The sequence below is a fragment of the Rutidosis leptorrhynchoides genome, chromosome 1 (genome assembly GCF_046630445.1).
Source record: "Rutidosis leptorrhynchoides isolate AG116_Rl617_1_P2 chromosome 1, CSIRO_AGI_Rlap_v1, whole genome shotgun sequence".
In the NCBI taxonomy this organism is placed as follows: domain Eukaryota; kingdom Viridiplantae; phylum Streptophyta; class Magnoliopsida; order Asterales; family Asteraceae; genus Rutidosis; species Rutidosis leptorrhynchoides.
Window position 1 is genome coordinate 468029746 of NC_092333.1, and position 17775 is coordinate 468047520.

Genomic DNA, 17775 nt, shown 5'->3' on the forward strand with positions numbered 1-17775 from the left:
CGAATCCTAAAGATAGATCTATTGGGCCTAACAAACCCCATTCAAAGTACCGGATGCTTTAGTACTTCGAAATTTATATCATGTCCGAAGGAGGATCCCGGAATGATAGGGGATATTCTTATATGTATCTAGTTAATGTCGGTTACCAGGTGTTCACCATATGAATGATTATTTTTGTCTCTATACATGGGACGTATATTTATGAGAACTGGAATGAAATTCTTGTGGTCTATTAAAATGATGGAAATAAATGATTATGATAAACTAATGAACTCACCAACCTTTTGGTTGACACTTTAAAGCATGTTTATTCTCAGGTGTTAAAGAAATCTTCCGCTGTGCATTTGCTCATTTTAAAGATATTACTTGGAGTCTTTCATAGCATATTTCGAAGAACGTTGCATTCGAGTCATTGAGTTCATCAAAGATTATTATTAAATCAATTTATAGTTGGATAGTGAATATTATGAAATGGTATGCATGCCTGTCAATTTTCGATGTAAAGAAAGTTTGTCTTTTAAAAACGAATGCAATGTTTGTAAAATGTATCATATAGAGGTCAAATACCTCGCAATGTAATCAGCTATTGTGAATCGTTTATAATGTATATGAGCGGGTCCTTTCAGTTGGTATCAGAGCGGTGGTCTTAGCGAACCAGGTCTGCATTAGTGTGTCTAACTGATAAGTCGATAGGATGCATTAGTGAGTCTGGACTTCGACCGTGTCTGCATGTCAAAAGTTTTGCTTATCATTTTGTGTCGAAAATTAACTACTTATCATCCTCAGGAAATTACCTGCTTATCATTTTTAGTCTAAGACACGTCTTGCTACATTGATTGCATAAATAATGTATAGACAAAAATTCATATCTTAGCATATCTGCTAAATCATATCTTATCGTATCTGTTACTTTAAACTTTGCCTGACATATCCCGCAAAGTCCTCCGTAATCTACGAAATCTTTTGATATATATATATATATATATATGTATATTCTATGTAATTAGAATACCATCCGTTAGCCAAAATCATTTCATATCTAAAAAAAAAAACATTTTATCCAATCGTACGAAATAGAATTCGTCATCAGTTCAAGTCACTCAGATTCCGAAATAGAATCCCATTCAAGCTCCGAAAGCAGTGTGACCGGAATAGATCAACCAATCAGTCATCACCTATTCTGGATGAATTGGGTATGGGTTCGTAGCCTCCTCAATCATTGGAGACAAGAAGAAGGTGATCCCTTCCATCCACCACATTGCCCTCTTGACGAAGAACCTGAAGCACTTACCGGCGAACCTGTCCGAAACACCATGTTCTCGCTCATTTCCAGAGTGTCTCGTCATGATTATATATTACATCAAATTTTAGATTTTATTTATCCGCTCGTCCGAACCGACAATCACTCCGGTGTAATAGAAGAAGTCAACGAGCTTCGCGCTCGGGTAGTGGCTTTGGAGAATATGGTGCAGAGATTACAAACACCAGCAGCAGCATCAGCAGCATAACCAGTACCACCATCATCAACGCCAATAGTACCATTACCACCTCCAACCACAACCGCGTCATAAACCTCAATTTCACAATCTGTCCTACGAGCATCAACGTCATAAGCACCATAGATACCAAGGAGTACCAACAACAATAACTGATGAAGTATTAATTCATAACTTCATTGGAAAAACATTCCGTGGTAATTATGTAATCTCTAAAGTCTTAGAGATTATCTAATCTAGCCCTAACCATAAATCAGTTAAGCGAACCAAAATGATAGAAGGAAGAGTAGAAACCCTGAAAAAAAATGGTGTGTGATTAACAAGCTAAACTTGCTTTACCAACATCATCAACAGTACCGTCAGCGTTACCAGCATCGTCAGTGCAGTCAACATCCGAATCAACAACACCGATAACATCACAAACTCCGTCAGTTCAAGAATCACTGTGGACATCATTACAAATCAATAACGTGTATATTGTATCAACGAGTTATGAAGAATTAACTCATTCCCTCTGAAGAAATTATATGTATATTATATATATATATATATATATATATATATATATATATATATATATATATATATATATATATTGAAATAAATCTTTCCGTGCTAAGCTATTGTGTGTGAATCTTAACTACTCAGTTAATTCATATTACAAATTTGCAATAATGTACGTCCTTCGGCCGTAACTTAACCAGCGTTAACTACAATCTCTGTCGCAATTCAACAAATTCCAATTCATAATAAATCAAGTATATATTTGATTTTTCAGTTTCATCATCGATGTACCCGAAACTTTTCAGATAACATCATTCGTACTTTGCGAAATTCACAAGAATTCCACGAACCGAACATCATACATCAACAAATAACGAAGTATTGATTCATAATTTCAATGTCATTAAAGAAATACTGCGTAAAAGTTATGTACTTTTTAAAGCCTTTAGGGATTATTCAATTCTAGTTTCAACCGTAAATCAAATGAATTTAATTTAACATTAAATCTATGTTACATCTGAAGAAAATATACATATATATATTTTCATAAAGACTGTAATAAAATTCTTTTGTACAAAATATTAATTGTGAAATTTTTTTTTAACGGGTAGGTAATACCCGAGAGATATATAAATTCACAAATAATATATTACATTCTTCGAATCTGATTCAGCAAATCATCCGTTATACTCCCTACTTTCACAACAATATACATTCTTTTATAGAAATCAAAACAACCATACTCATTCAAAATTTAATTACATATTCTGATTTTGAAATCTCAAAATTCAACTTGAGATATGACCAAAATCATCACTCTTAGATCCTTACATCTTTCACAAGCTATATTTTGACTTTAAAACTGTGTTAGAACATCAAACGTATGTTAACGATTACAATCTGTGTTCAAACCCTTCGAAAATTTCTGAAGACACTTCGAATGATGAGCAATCGAGATGATGATCCAACCACATGTTACCCACAGTTATGTACCCGAAAAACTTTTGAAACCAAAGTAAAAGTTTAAACAACGTATCCGCATCAGATTCTTTGGCATTTATTAGCAAAAATAACTTTACGACTCCTATTCAAAGTAGCCAGTTTTGTCACAGCTCCAGCAAGTCAACTTCGACTTTTCAGTCAGACTAACCTTATTATAACCTTGAGATATACACCATCATTACCAGGGAACCTTTTACATTCCACCACATTATTAGCAGATGTACCAACAACTTCATTACCCTTTGACTTTAGCCTCTCCAAAAGTCATTATAATTATTCATTGAAACCCCATCATTTACTCATTCGCATCTTGTAATGAGAATTGCCATACGAATCATTGGGAATTAGCAATCAGTATTTTGAAATCTCGCAGCATGTCTACGCCAACAGTTATATGTGTATATATAACGTCTATCTTCTGGACTTAATTTGAATGTGAAGTTTCTGAAAAACACTCCGAACTACGAATTGGTTCTTCGAAAATGGAAAAAATGCTGATGAAGCAGCAAAAACTATAAACGACTTTAAACGGTAAAAGCTGGATGATAATGATGAAGTGTGCTGGCAAAGCGCAGAAAAAGAGAAGTTTTGGAACTGGAAAACGGATTGAGCAAAGTAGGAAGGAGGCTGTGGACAAATTACAAAGACTGAACCTGACTTTAAAGGATCCAAATGATTCAGTACCTGCTGAAGTCATTAACGAATACCTTGCTCCTGACTCTAAACCCCTGCGGACAATATTCTTCATCATCCTCTAACATTAGAAATTCTAAAATATCATCATATCTTTCATTATAAATATCCTCCATATTTCTGAAGATATTTTCTTAATTTTTCTTATTTGAAATCATTTACCTCTTCGCGCTATCTGTATTACATCATAAAAGAAAATATCTTAGTTTCTAAATTCTGAAACATTCAAGTTTAAAATAGGAATATTTTGAAGTAGTGTTGAGAACTGAAGCATGAATTAGTATAATATAATGACACTTGATCAACGTGATTATATTACAGTAAGTCATGCTGAGTTTCTAAATGGAACGTGATGATTCACAGATCATAACATCATCATGTGCCATGTTATATGACTCTTGTATTCTATTTAACCTCTAAAATATCAAGAAAATATTTCTTGATGATTCGGCTTTTCCAAGGTATTCTAGTAATTTGACAAGTCAAGATCGTGCCATCACAATTTCCTTCCTAGAACATTAACAATGTTCATTCCGAAATTCATATCTGTGAATTCTGGACCATTACAAGCGGTGCTTAATCGCAAGAAGAAGAAACGAAAGGACAAAACTCCGAAATAGAAATTGGGGTATAAATTGCAGCAAATAAAAGAGAGCATTAACTCTGAATGATAATGATTATAGAAGACAGAAGCAGAGACTTTAAAATATAAGGGAACATATAAAGCCCAACGACAAACCAGAAATTATAAACCATATATATCGATGCATATAGCAATATAAAGACACGGGAGAACTAGAAACACTATAAACCCAAGAGTATAGTAGAAGTAAATAGATTCTTCCAGCGGTAGATGAAAAAGAAGAATGACCGATATGAAAGTTAGAAGTATATCGAGAATCAGAACTGGATGGAGCATATTGATGAATACTTTAAAATATGAGTTGAGGGGGAAAGAATAGAAGGTGATGAAACATGACTAGGAACTTAGAAATCAACAGATTTAACTCACACAATGGCGGAATAAGTGAATCAAACCCTCTAGTGAATAGGTTAAGTTTTTTTTTTTTTTTGATTAATTTAGTCAAACCACAACTAAATCAAGTGTGATTAGATCAACACCTAGAGCTATTATTCACCACCTGGGTGATTTGGACTGAGAGAGAATCGGAGGAGCTCATTAGATCTGAGTGTGTGTAACAAATGAGAGGCTTAACCTAAAATGAAGAACATAAGACTTTATATACCTCTGCTGTTGACTCACCCATACGAATCATTCATCACACGTACGAGTTGGCTTCATCAGCCGTACGGGTGATCACTCACTCGTGTCTTCTCATTTAGGTTGTAATTGTGACTTAGCTCAGTATCAACCGTGCGTATGAGCCTGTCAGCCGTACTAGTGAGGCTTCACTCGTACGTCTGACTAAGTCTAACATAGTCAAACATCTAAATCTCGTTGCTGCAGTTCCTTTAACCACATACAAACACGGATAGGATAATAACGAGCAATCATGGTGGCCTGTAAACTGTTGTACCTGCAATGGACGTGGGTAGATGTCTAGGGACTTGCATAAAATGCATCAACAGAAGGTGTGAGTTGTAAGAAAACGAAGGAGGTGAATTTATAAGAAAATCTCTGACAGAACAATTAAAATGGACGATCGCATTTAAAGCGGATCCTAATTCCCTTGATTACCGGAGAGTCAAATCTTATTAAGAAGATTTTCTTCAAATCCCTTGAAATCTGGGAATCAATCATATCTACGTCAAATGATAAGATGAATCTACACTTACTCATTTCACTCTTCTATGTTAGTTTCATTCGTACTCTTCATATAAATGGATTGTTTATCCAAATTATTCGCTGATGATAAAACTCTAATTTTCAGCTTGTATGCATCATGAAAACATACTTATTATCATTCACGACCTTTCCACTCAAATTTCGGGACGAAATTTCTTTAACGGGTAGGTACTGTGACAACCCGGAAATTTCCAACCAAATTTAAACTTTAATCTTTATATGTTTCCGACACGATAAGCAATATTTGTTAAGTTAAATTTCAAGAATTTTAAACTATGTTCATACATTCATTCAACCTCGACCAAGTTCCAACGATTCACGAACCATTAAACGAATATGATTATATATGTATATGTGTATATATATTATAACTTGAAACGTAAACAAAATATTAGATTAAATACTTTATATGATTGTATCTGTTTCAAAATGTTTATCGATGGAATTGGAAGATAAGATCAAATGATTGAATTATCAGATATATTGAATTATGATTACAAGTCTCTATTGAAAGGCCCACGTTGATTTGAGAAATCTTTCCATTTTAACAATATTCGAAAAATGGTAAAGTGATTTATAAATAAGAACAAATTGTCAATCATTGAGAACTAGACAAAGGATAGTGAAAGATTGAATCTCATAAAGACTCGATTGATCTATTTAGTTTCAAACGTACAAAAAAAAAACGTTTTCAGTTTAAAAAGAACTTTATTATTAAAACGTATATAACTTTTATAAATATCTAGAACCACTTTTGACAACTCATTACTTAACTAGTATGATAAAGATAACGATATTTATATTTTATTTTATTAAATATATATAACGATTTAAATTAATATTATACGCGTATTATACGTACATAGTTTTATACTTTTACTATACTTAAACTTTACCTTTACTTTATTTTTACTTTACTTTAACTTTAATAATTCACTTTAATAATTCATACTTTAATAATTCACTTTAATAATTCATACTTTAATAATTCACTTTAATAATTCATACTTTAATAATTCACTTTAATAATTCAAAAATCTATTATAAATAGAATTCAATAGGTTTCATTATTTCATAGAAACTTGAAAATATTTTTCTCTAAACTCTCTCAATCGATTTACATATATATATTTACTCCGTATTATTTCAAGATATTATTAGTATACATAAAATATTACGACGGAGTGCTGTCCGAGTGATTTCGAAATTGTTTTTCGAGTGGGATAGGATTAAGGAAATTATGGGTTATAGCTATGGAGGTGATTGAGTATGGTTCATGGGTATGCTCGTGAGGTCAATATAGTGTTTATCATTTCCGTTGCGTCTACGTACCTTTCCTGCAATATTGAATCTCAATATTGATACGTGAGTACTCATAATTTAACTTTTACATACTAATAGTGTATCCCTGACTAGTGCTCGAGTATTTAGGATTATGCATGCTTGTACTTTTGATATTGTCCTTAGACAGGTTAGGTTGAATCTTGAATTAGTTACACTTGCGGTTGAGATAAGGTATAAGATATGCATTTCCTTGAAAAGCTAGTGAAAAATTAAGAACTTTTCCTTTAGATATCGAATGGTTTTGATGAACGGATTAGAAGTTATAATCAATTGAATTTTTGATATTTTTATTAAAAATGATTATTATTATCGTCGTTTTTATCGTCGTTCTAGTTTTATCTTATTATTATCATTATTATTATCTTTATCAATAAAAGGGATTTATCATTAAAATTGTTATTTTTTATTATTATTACTATCGTTATTATCGTTAAAGTTATAATTATTATTATTATTATTATTATCCAATTATTATTATTATTATTATTATTATTATTATTATTATTATTATTATTATTATTATTATTATTATTATTATTATTATTATTATTATTATTATTATTATTATTATTATTATTATTATTATTATTATATTTAGTATTATTATTATTATTATTATCATTATTAATATATATATATCATTATTTAAAAATGGTTATTGTTATTGTTATTATTATTATTACTATTACTATATTATCATTAAGATAATTATTAGTATTATCGTTAATAATGTTATAGTAACTATCATTATTAATATTAGTGTAATTAAAACAAATATTTGTAACACCTAATTATTTTGATTACTATTATTATCATTATTATGAACACGATATAAAAGACGATTAAAAGCTATTAAACGAAACGATTAGGAAATAATGTGTAAGAGTATCATGATGAAATTAAAATATTATAAGATATTGATTTAGATAAAATTATCGTTCTTATTATTTTTATCATTACTATTATTATTAAAAGTATCGTTAGTATTAAAACTATCATTTTAACAAAAATTATCATTTTAATAGAAATGTCATTGTTACTATAAAATATCATTATTATTATTATTTTAAATAGAATTATTATTTTAAAGATAATATTAAAAATTATCGTAAATATTAAAGTTATCATAATTAGAATTATCGTTTTATCATAATGTCATCTTAGTAATTATAAATATTGATATTTTTATAATAATAATTATTATTACAAAATAATACAACTTTTACTTACTATCATTATAGATATTATTTTATCAAATAAATATGTGATACAAACATATTTTACTACGTGTAATAACTTACTTTAATAATACCTATCATATTATCTTTATGATATTAAATGAACCCTATAAATTTTATTACTTAATATATATAAAAGTATAATTTATTATATAAATTTAATATAAAATTTTATTTATTAATAAATAAATTATATTATTTACTCTAATAAATCTTTTAAAAATATTTTAAAATATAAAACGACGATATTTAAACTATATATTAATGATGTATAGATTTTTGGAAATTATTTTGAGTCAAATTTACTTTTGTTGACTTTTGCATATTAGTCTCGAGCATTAGGATTGTGGTACACTATGACTTGACCTAATTTGTGAGACAAATATTGACCAACACATAAATATATATAATTAATTTAGGTTCGTGAATCCGAGGCCAACCTTGCACTTGTTCAATGGCGTTATATGTATTTTTACTACGAAATACAGTATAGTGAGTTTCATTTGCCTTTTTACCCTTTATATTTTTGGGACTGAGAATACATGCGCTTTTATAAATGTTTGACGAAATAGACACAAGTAATTGAAACTACATTCTATGGTTGAATTATCGAAATCAAATATGTCCCTTTTTATTAAAGTCTGGTAATCTAAGAATTAGGGAACAGACACCTTAATTGACGCGAATCCTAAAGATAGATCTATTGGGCCTAACAAACCCCATCCGAAGTACCGGATGCTTTAGTACTTCAAAATTTCTATCATGTCCGAAGGAGGATCCCGGAATGATAGGGGATATTCTTATATTTATCTAGTTAATGTTGGTTACCAGGTGTTCACCATATGAATGATTATTTTTGTCTCTATGCATGGGACGTATATTTATGAGAACTGGAAATCAAATTCTTGTGGTCTATTAAAATGATGGAAATAAATGATTATGATAAACTAATGAACTCACCAACCTTTTGGTTGAGACTTTAAAGCATGTTTATTCTCAGGTGTTAAAGAAATCTTCCGCTGTGCATTTGCTCATTTTAAAGATATTACTTGGAGTCTTTCATAGCATATTTCGAAGAACGTTGCATTCGAGTCATTGAGTTCATCAAAGATTGTTATTAAATCAATTTATAGTTGGATAGTGAATATTATGAAATGGTATGCATGCCTGTCAATTTTCGATGTAAAGAAAGTTTGTCTTTTAAAAACGAATGCAATGTTTGTAAAATGTATCATATAGAGGTCAAATACCTCGCAATGTAATCAGCTATTATGAATCGTTTATAATGTATATGAGCGGGTCCTTTCAGGTATGCCACCTTATGAAATGTTGTATGGTCGCAAGTGTAGAACGCCGACCTGTTGGTTAGAAGCCAGAGAGAAACAGTTTGCGGGTCCAAAATTAGTTCAGATAACAGCAGACAAAGTAGCGATAGCACGTGAAAAGTTGAAAGCGGCACGTGACACACAGAAAATGTATGCCGATCCACGTAGACGTCCAGTAAACTTTGAGGTGGGTGATCGAGTTTACTTGAAAGTTTCACCGTGGAAGGGAGTTATCCGGTTTGGTAAACGAGGTAAGTTAGCTCCGAGATATATTGGTCCGTTTAAAATTATCCAGAGGGTTAATGATCAGACGGTTGTATTAGAGCTCCCGACAGAGTTAGCAGAAATACATAACACTTTCAACGTGTGTTACCTTAGGAAGTGTAAGGTCGATGATGAGACGCAGCTAGTTCCGTTGAGTGAATTGAGGGTTGACTTGAATCAAAAGTTAGTTGAAGAACCGGTTAGAATTGTCGATAGGAAGGTGACCAAGTTAAGGAAGCATAGTTTAGGATCGAACCTTACGTGGGAAACTGAAGAGCTGACGAAGGCTCGTTATCCATGTTTGTTTGACCATGACCAAATTCCGTGGACGGAATCTTCTTTAAGGAGGGTGGATTTGTAACATCCTCAGATCGGGCCTAGACATAAGATGACTATTTTGCCCTTAGGCATAATTATGTGGTTATTTATGCTTTTATTTTATTTATATATGTAATAATGTTGTTTTATTATTTGGTTAAGACCAGTTTGTGACAAGGGTCACAGAACAGGTTCGTATATTTAATTTGGACTCCGTTAGGGCAGTCAAATTAAGTACGAAAGTTATCAGATAACTGGTAAATACCCGTGTGTCATGGGGTATTGTGTTTTAACACAATTAAGTGTAATGTGCAGCTATTCTTCTCTCATTTCCCCTAATTGTCTAGAAAATTCCCAAACACCCCGTTCACTCTCAAACTCATTCCATCAAACCCTAGATTGTTAATTTGTGTTCTAGAGCTCAAATCATTCATATTATCTTGTTCTTTACAGTTTACTGAATCTTTTAAGGTAAGAATCAAAGTATGTCAAGCTTATCTCTGAGAAAATGAGATTTTTGTGTTAGGTTTTGTTAAAGTGAGTTTTAGTGTCAAATTGGTTGATTTTGATGTTGTTTGTGTCAAAATCTTGTGGGTTTATGCTTATTGATGTTTAGTGTAGTTGATTTGGTCAGTTTTGAGGTAAGAAACGAGCTCTAGAGCAAGAAATGGCGAATTTTGGGTTAAACCCGTAGCTGTGTTCATCTTCTTCATCAGATGAACACACTTGGCCGAGTGTATCTTGACACTCGACTGACCGTGTAGACGATCGACCGGTTGAGTGACACACTCGACCGAGTGTGTCTGAGTTCTGATCAGATGACTTATTTTACTCAGTCGGCCGAGTGAGATGACACACGACCGTCTGTGTGAACACAGTCGACTGACTGTGTGAGTCAGTCGGCCGAGTGTCTTTATGAAAGGATCCGAAACTAATCATCTGGACGTTGTCCATATTGATTACAAACGAATTACAATAGTTGATAACATTGCGAGGTACTTGCCCTCTATATGATACATCTTACAAACGTTGCATTTATTCTTAAAAGGCAATCTATAGTTACATCCAGAATTGACATAATCGCCTGACATTTCATAATATTCAAATGACATAAACCGCCATTTACTTAATAATAGTCTCTATGAACTTCAATGACTCGAATGCAACGCCTTATGATATAAGTCCTTAATAGCCTCAAGTAGTATCCTTAGTACGAGCTAATGCACAGCGGAAGACTTAATTCATACATGAGAATAACATGCTTTAAAATGTCAACATAAAGTTGGTGAGATATAGGTTTAATGCCGGCATCGATATATATATATATATAGACCACAAGATTTCATATATAAACATTTTCATAAAAATATTCTAAGTGGTTGAGCACTTGGTAACCATACTTAACATTCAATCACGTCACATATTCCCTTTAATATGAAATCTTACTACACCGTACCAAGTGTAGTCACAAAACGAAGTACTGTGCAACCGTTGAATACTGGTCGTCCAGTCCGGTTGGGGTTGTCAGGCCCGATAGATCTATCAACAGGATTTGCGTTTACAATACCGCTGTAAATATTAGTTACCAAGCTACAGGGAAGTATGCCAGTGGTACAACTCAACGTAGAATATATTTTTCAGTTACTTGTGTCCATAACGTAAATCATTTATAAAAACAGCGCATGTATTCTCAGCCCAAAAATATTTAGAGTTTAAAAGGGACTATATACTCACTTTCGTCTTGAAGATATATATATTTTGACTTGGTCTCCGGTTGATATCACGAACCTATCCATATATAATATATCAATACCTTTTCTTTTTAAACAAACGTCACATATATATACTTGTTATACTTTTAATACTTTTAATAATTCCTTAGTCCGTAGTTAGCAGTTCGATGTTAGTAATTCAATTTTAATGGTTCATTTTTAGATGTTTAATAAACCCCCAACGAAATAATAAAACCCCCATCGTATATGTATTGGTCGAGATTAATCTTGACCCACGGTACCGGTGTTGTCAAATGACGTGTTGCGTACATAAAGTACCGGTGTTGTCAAATGACGTGTTGCGTACAATCATGGGATCTTATGATTAATCTTCTCGTGTTGTTTACGGGTAATCCTGAACCATATAAAATTGAATTATAAGTACATATATATAAAATATCATGTTATCTTAAAAAGATGTGATTTATTTAATTTTTCCCAATTATTTTCGTGGCTAAACTAGTCTTGGATATCCGATTTTGTTTCGGTCATAGTTTCTTCGTTACAACTCCGTTTTCGTTGATTCAACTTGCCATCTCCTTGGATCGAGTCCCTCTTTAATACTATGAACTGTAAATACCTTAGTTTGTATTCAAAATCACACGGCATAGGTGAAACTTTAGTGAAACTTATGAAGTTAAACATTTTTGTTACAAAAAATATCATTTAATGACCATTTTTCTAAAAATACTTATACTTTGAATTAAATCATGAAATTTTTATGTGTTAACATATTTATAGTAAAAATCATTTTTCCAGAGAATAAACTTCCAATTCAAAGTTTAAGATGGTTTTTAATTATCCAACCCAAAACAGCCCCCGGTTGCACTCCGACGTCGTAAAAACAGTTTTTAAGGAGTTCTTTGAAAAACCAAGTTATACCTTGTTAAATTAGCATATACTTAAGTTATATTACAGGTCTTGAAGTATTTTAAAAGTTAAGTTAGAAGGATCTATTTAGTTTGCAAACAAGTTTGAAAACTTTCAAACTATGTTCTTGTTGTTAAAATTGTATACCACAAAATATGATAGCTATATATATATGAATCGAATAAAGTTATGAACATAGTTACTACCTCAAGTTCCTTGGACAAGGTTGCTGTAAAAGAGGAGTAAAAAGCTAGAACCAAAAGGGTGATGGAATTGGATGAAAGATTGGAAGTAAGTTTGTGTTCTTGGAAGGATTTCTTGAAGTGTTTTTGTAAGGTTTTCTTATGAGGTTTAAGTGTTGTTTTTGAAGCTAAATGATGGGGAAAATGCTTAGAGATGATCAAGTATGAAGTTAAGAGTATTTTGAGAGAGAAATGGAAGTGTAAGTATGAGAAAATGGGGTGAAGAAATGGTGTGCATGCATAAAAACGTTTTTAGGTTATAAAGGAAAAAAAGATACCTAACTTTGTTTTCTTGCTAAATAATTCATGCTACTTGACAAATGGTGGGTTCCACATATTTCTTAATCATTTAAGGCTGCTAAGGAGCAGATTTTTATTGGTATATACCAATAGTAAATACATCTAGAAGCTGCGTATGATACGGGTACATATACCCTAGGTATACGTATAGAAATCTTTGAGAAAACGGAACGAGGATTCAAATATAGCTATCTTTTGTAAATATACTTATATTGTTTTATGTATTTAAGTCTTTAAAAGTGATTAAATACATTACTTATACGATATATGTATAAACATTATAGGTCATAAGTATTTAAGTCAAATAACGTTACGTATGGTTATCGTTTTGAAAACTTAAGTTAGTAGTTTCAAAATATACTTATAACTTATTGTTATTAATACAAAATGAGATATTAAAACATTCTTAGATCATGTTAAATATGTATATATACATATATATACACAAACATATAATTATCATATATTGTATAGTTCGTGATATCATCGGTCAAACTAGACGGTCAAACGTTGTGTAAAACTCTTTTTGAAAACATAAGTCTCAACAATTTGGATTACTTATCATGTTGGTAAGGTTTAATTTATGTAAATATTAATCTTATAAGTATAGAACGATCGAAAAAGTGCGGGTCAACTTTAGGGTTTTTGCTTATCGTGTCGGAACCATATAGAGATTAGAGTTTAAATTTGGTCGGAAATTTCCGGGTCGTTACACTTTAAGGGCAGAATAGTTTACTAAGTGTTGATGTCTAGCCGTTATGCTGTCCGTGTGACTTATGAAAATCAGGATGTAAATTCTAAAAATGCATAAGTGTTAAGTAGACCTTTTAGTGGCGCTTTCCGTACTGTACTATTTATGTTAACGGACAGAAACTAACTTGATTTGCCTTACGTTCAGGTGATAAGGATAAGGAAGCCGCTCAATGATAGATAATCTGAGCTAGTTGCTGGTATTCGGTGAGTGGGTCTATCTCCGGATAGAGTATTAAGTAGCTGACACGCTACTTATTCAGACTATTTTTACTTATTTTTACATAATTTATGAATACCATGTGTAGTTAGATATTGCCATGCTAGTTAGGACGATTTCATGACCGATTATTTGTGATCTTATGTGCACACTGTTAGTTGGACACCAACCGAGGCGGCAAGGTTGGGAACCCACCGAGGCGGCAAGGTAGGGTTGATGTGAGGTCGACTGTGGTAGCCTGGTCGGGTCATGATGTTACTGATTGTTCAATATAGCATAGAAGGACGCATGTGTTGCGTCTGGACGGTTATGCAGTGGAATCAGTAAAGCGGACTATCGGTAGACTGTAGCTTGATCAACTAAGTCGTGTGCTCGTACAAGCAGCCGATCCTCATATTGTCAGTTGTAGTTGTATGCTAGTTCAGGGCGTTAGCATAGATGTGACCCTTGCATGTACAGATACTTATGCTTAGTCTGTTAGATAGTATCCATTCACTTAGTAGTTGTGCTAATTCCCCCACATTTCCACCCCTTGTAGATTTAGGTACTGCTGATTAGGACGGGTGTTACGGATGGGTTGAAGACATATTTGACTACAAGCTTAACTCTGATGTTTTCTAATTTTTGAAATGATTTATGTAACACCGATGATGTGAAATGTTGTAATAACGTTAACTAAGTTGATTTGATAACTATGGTTTGTAATTATTAACTAAGGTTATTTCGGTAATTAAATATACTTCCGTTGTGTTAAAAAAAAAAATCCGGGTGTTACATAATAAAACAAGTCAAAATAATGCTAGGTGACATGAAATGCGTAACAGGTGTATCTTTTATATTACAATCCTCGGAGGACTACCTACTGCCCCGGTCCTTTTCAGGTACCCTGTTTGACTATTTAGGTCAAAACAAGGGGTAATTTACTTGCATTTTAATTTGTATCTAGTGAAGAATCAAAACAATTCAATGATCACATTTAGTGGTTTGCAAAATGGGTGAGATGGGAAATGGGTCAAAATGGGTTAAGGTCAAATTATGAATGTGTATATGTTGGTCTGTCCTATGGATTTTGACTTGAAGTTTTTTTAAGGTTGTTGGGAAAGAAGTCAAAGTATTGGAGAGGTATAGTCCATCTTTTTCTTTTTTTGTTGTTGTCAAATTTACCTTTTTAATTAGTTTATTTATCTTTTAAATGGATGATATGTATGATATATAAATATATAATTTGATATATGTTGTGATGTAAAGCATATCTTCTTATATAAGTTATGTATATTGGATCGCTACTTCTATATCAGTACAAAATTATAAACTGAAATAAAGAAGAATTTAAAGATATAATATTTATTAAACACACCTTGATCTCTTTACTTTCGGTTGATCAACGCCTTCTGCCTTCATGGTGCTATGAACTTCATCTTCTATTAAGGTATTAACTTGTTGTTTTCCTAATGAAGGAAACACTTCTTCATATTTGAACTGTTCTTCAAATTTCTTTTTCAAGATTTCATTTTCATGTTAAAGCTTGATGATTTGGACTTCCATTGATTCCTTCATTTTTATTTGATCATTCCTTTGTTGATCCATTTGGGTTTTCATAGAGTCAGTGGTTTTTAATAAATCACCTATTTCCTTTATCAAGGTTTGTTTCTCCGTTAACCACTTTTCCTTTTCATACTGGGCTTGTTGCTCTTTGATCCTCCATTCTACTGACTCTTTTGCTTGATCTTTGATAGCTTGCTTCCATTCTTCATCCTTTTGGATTAGCATTTTCCAAAGGGGATCTGCCTGAATTTCCTTCTGGCTAGTCTCCGGTTCTTTATTTTTCTTTACGAAAACCTTTTTTTTTTGAAGTAATGAGGTGAACATATCGCACCTGATGTCAGTTTACATTTAGTGCAATGTAATCTAGACATTTCTGTTGTGGCAATTCCGCAGAAGTGGCAAACGATAAAATTCGTGGTTTTATTTTCTTGCAATGTATGAACACATTGCTTGCTTTCTTCAGGTAATTCCACATGAGGCCTCCAAGATCCTGCCTCTTGGACTCTTTTGTGTATATCTTCCATATTTTCTGGATGGAACATGAAACAATATTCCTCGTCTTGTCTCGCAGTAAATGCATTTTCTTCGAGTGGTGAATCTTCAATTATTGCTCCAATATTCATCATAGTTGCACCACCTTTTCCAAGCCAGTCCGTTTGCAGGGGCCGTTTTACTTGGGCGTATGGCAGGCCTTTTGTAAGCCAGGCAAGCCGTTTGGCAGGCCTGCAAGCTCTTGTTGCGTAAACAAATCTTGTGTGCCGAAAGAAGCTCTAGAAGAAATGAATAAAATTATTTATTTCAACGGCCTTAATTCAAAGACAACCATCCAGTCAAAGAATAAGAGCTGGAAATTTTAGAATAGAGGGTAACAAGTTCAGAATTCCTCTAATATATGCCCTAGATATGAGAACTGGTGATGGTATCGACATGCTAATAGGTACCAATTTCACTAGATCCATGAATGGAGGAATAAGGATAGAAGGCGACGAAGTAATGCTTTACAAAAAGGTTTCAAGGATCAAAACAACACCTATAACTGAAGTTATTGCGGCAGCAATAGAAGAATTAGAGATTGATGAAGAATTCTATCAAGAGCTGCAAGAAAAGGTATTTTTCTCAAAAGAAGATTTTGAAAAGTTAAAAGAAAGGTTTAAACCTATCTTGAAAGAACTTAAGGATCAGGGATACGTTGGTGAAGAACCATTGAAGCAGTGGAAGAAAAAAGGCGAAACTTGTAAGCCTGACATTATTAATCCAGATGTCACTATACAAGACAAACCATTAAAACATGTTACTCCACTGAAAGCATCATTTAAAAAGCATGTAGATGCTTTACTAAAATTGGGAGTAATAACCTTCTGATCTAGATGCCTAAACATATCTTAAAAAGATTCATTAATGTTATGCATATTGTTGGTTTGCCTCTAATAATACCAACTTTCTTATTATATATAGAATAGACTCTCTTAGTAGAGTTTTTATTTTGATAGTTTTTTGCAGGTTGGTACAAGCAATAGAATTATTAGTACTTCGCCGTAAATTGTTGCCTCCTTTCATTTGTCTGGCACTGTTATTATCATTGATGTCTATTACAAACAAATTATATAACTCTTGATAAGGTGAGATCCCACTTACTTAATTGCCCTTAAAAAAGTTTTTTTTGAGTTTTAATGTGAATTTCATCAAGTCTTTATAGTAGAATGTATTTTCGCTTAAAACTTTATCTCCATTTACTCTAAATATTACGGATTATATAATAGCGATATTGTATCACATTGCATCTTACATCACATTTTGTGCATTTAATTCATACTTGAAAAGTCTTTATTAATATGATTCTCGAAGATTCACATGACACAAGCCTTTATTTATATAATATATCTTATAATGAAGCAGGGTACTATATCTCAAATAAGTTTTAATTGGCTAAAAGAGAAGGATCAACTATATAGAGAAATACAAGCTGGAACAAGGTTTCATTGAATAAGTGAAGCTGTTATTACGTGTCTTGCCACTTATAAATTTGAAATGCAACTACCTGGCTTATCATTTATATATAATATTAGAATACCTTAAATGTATCTA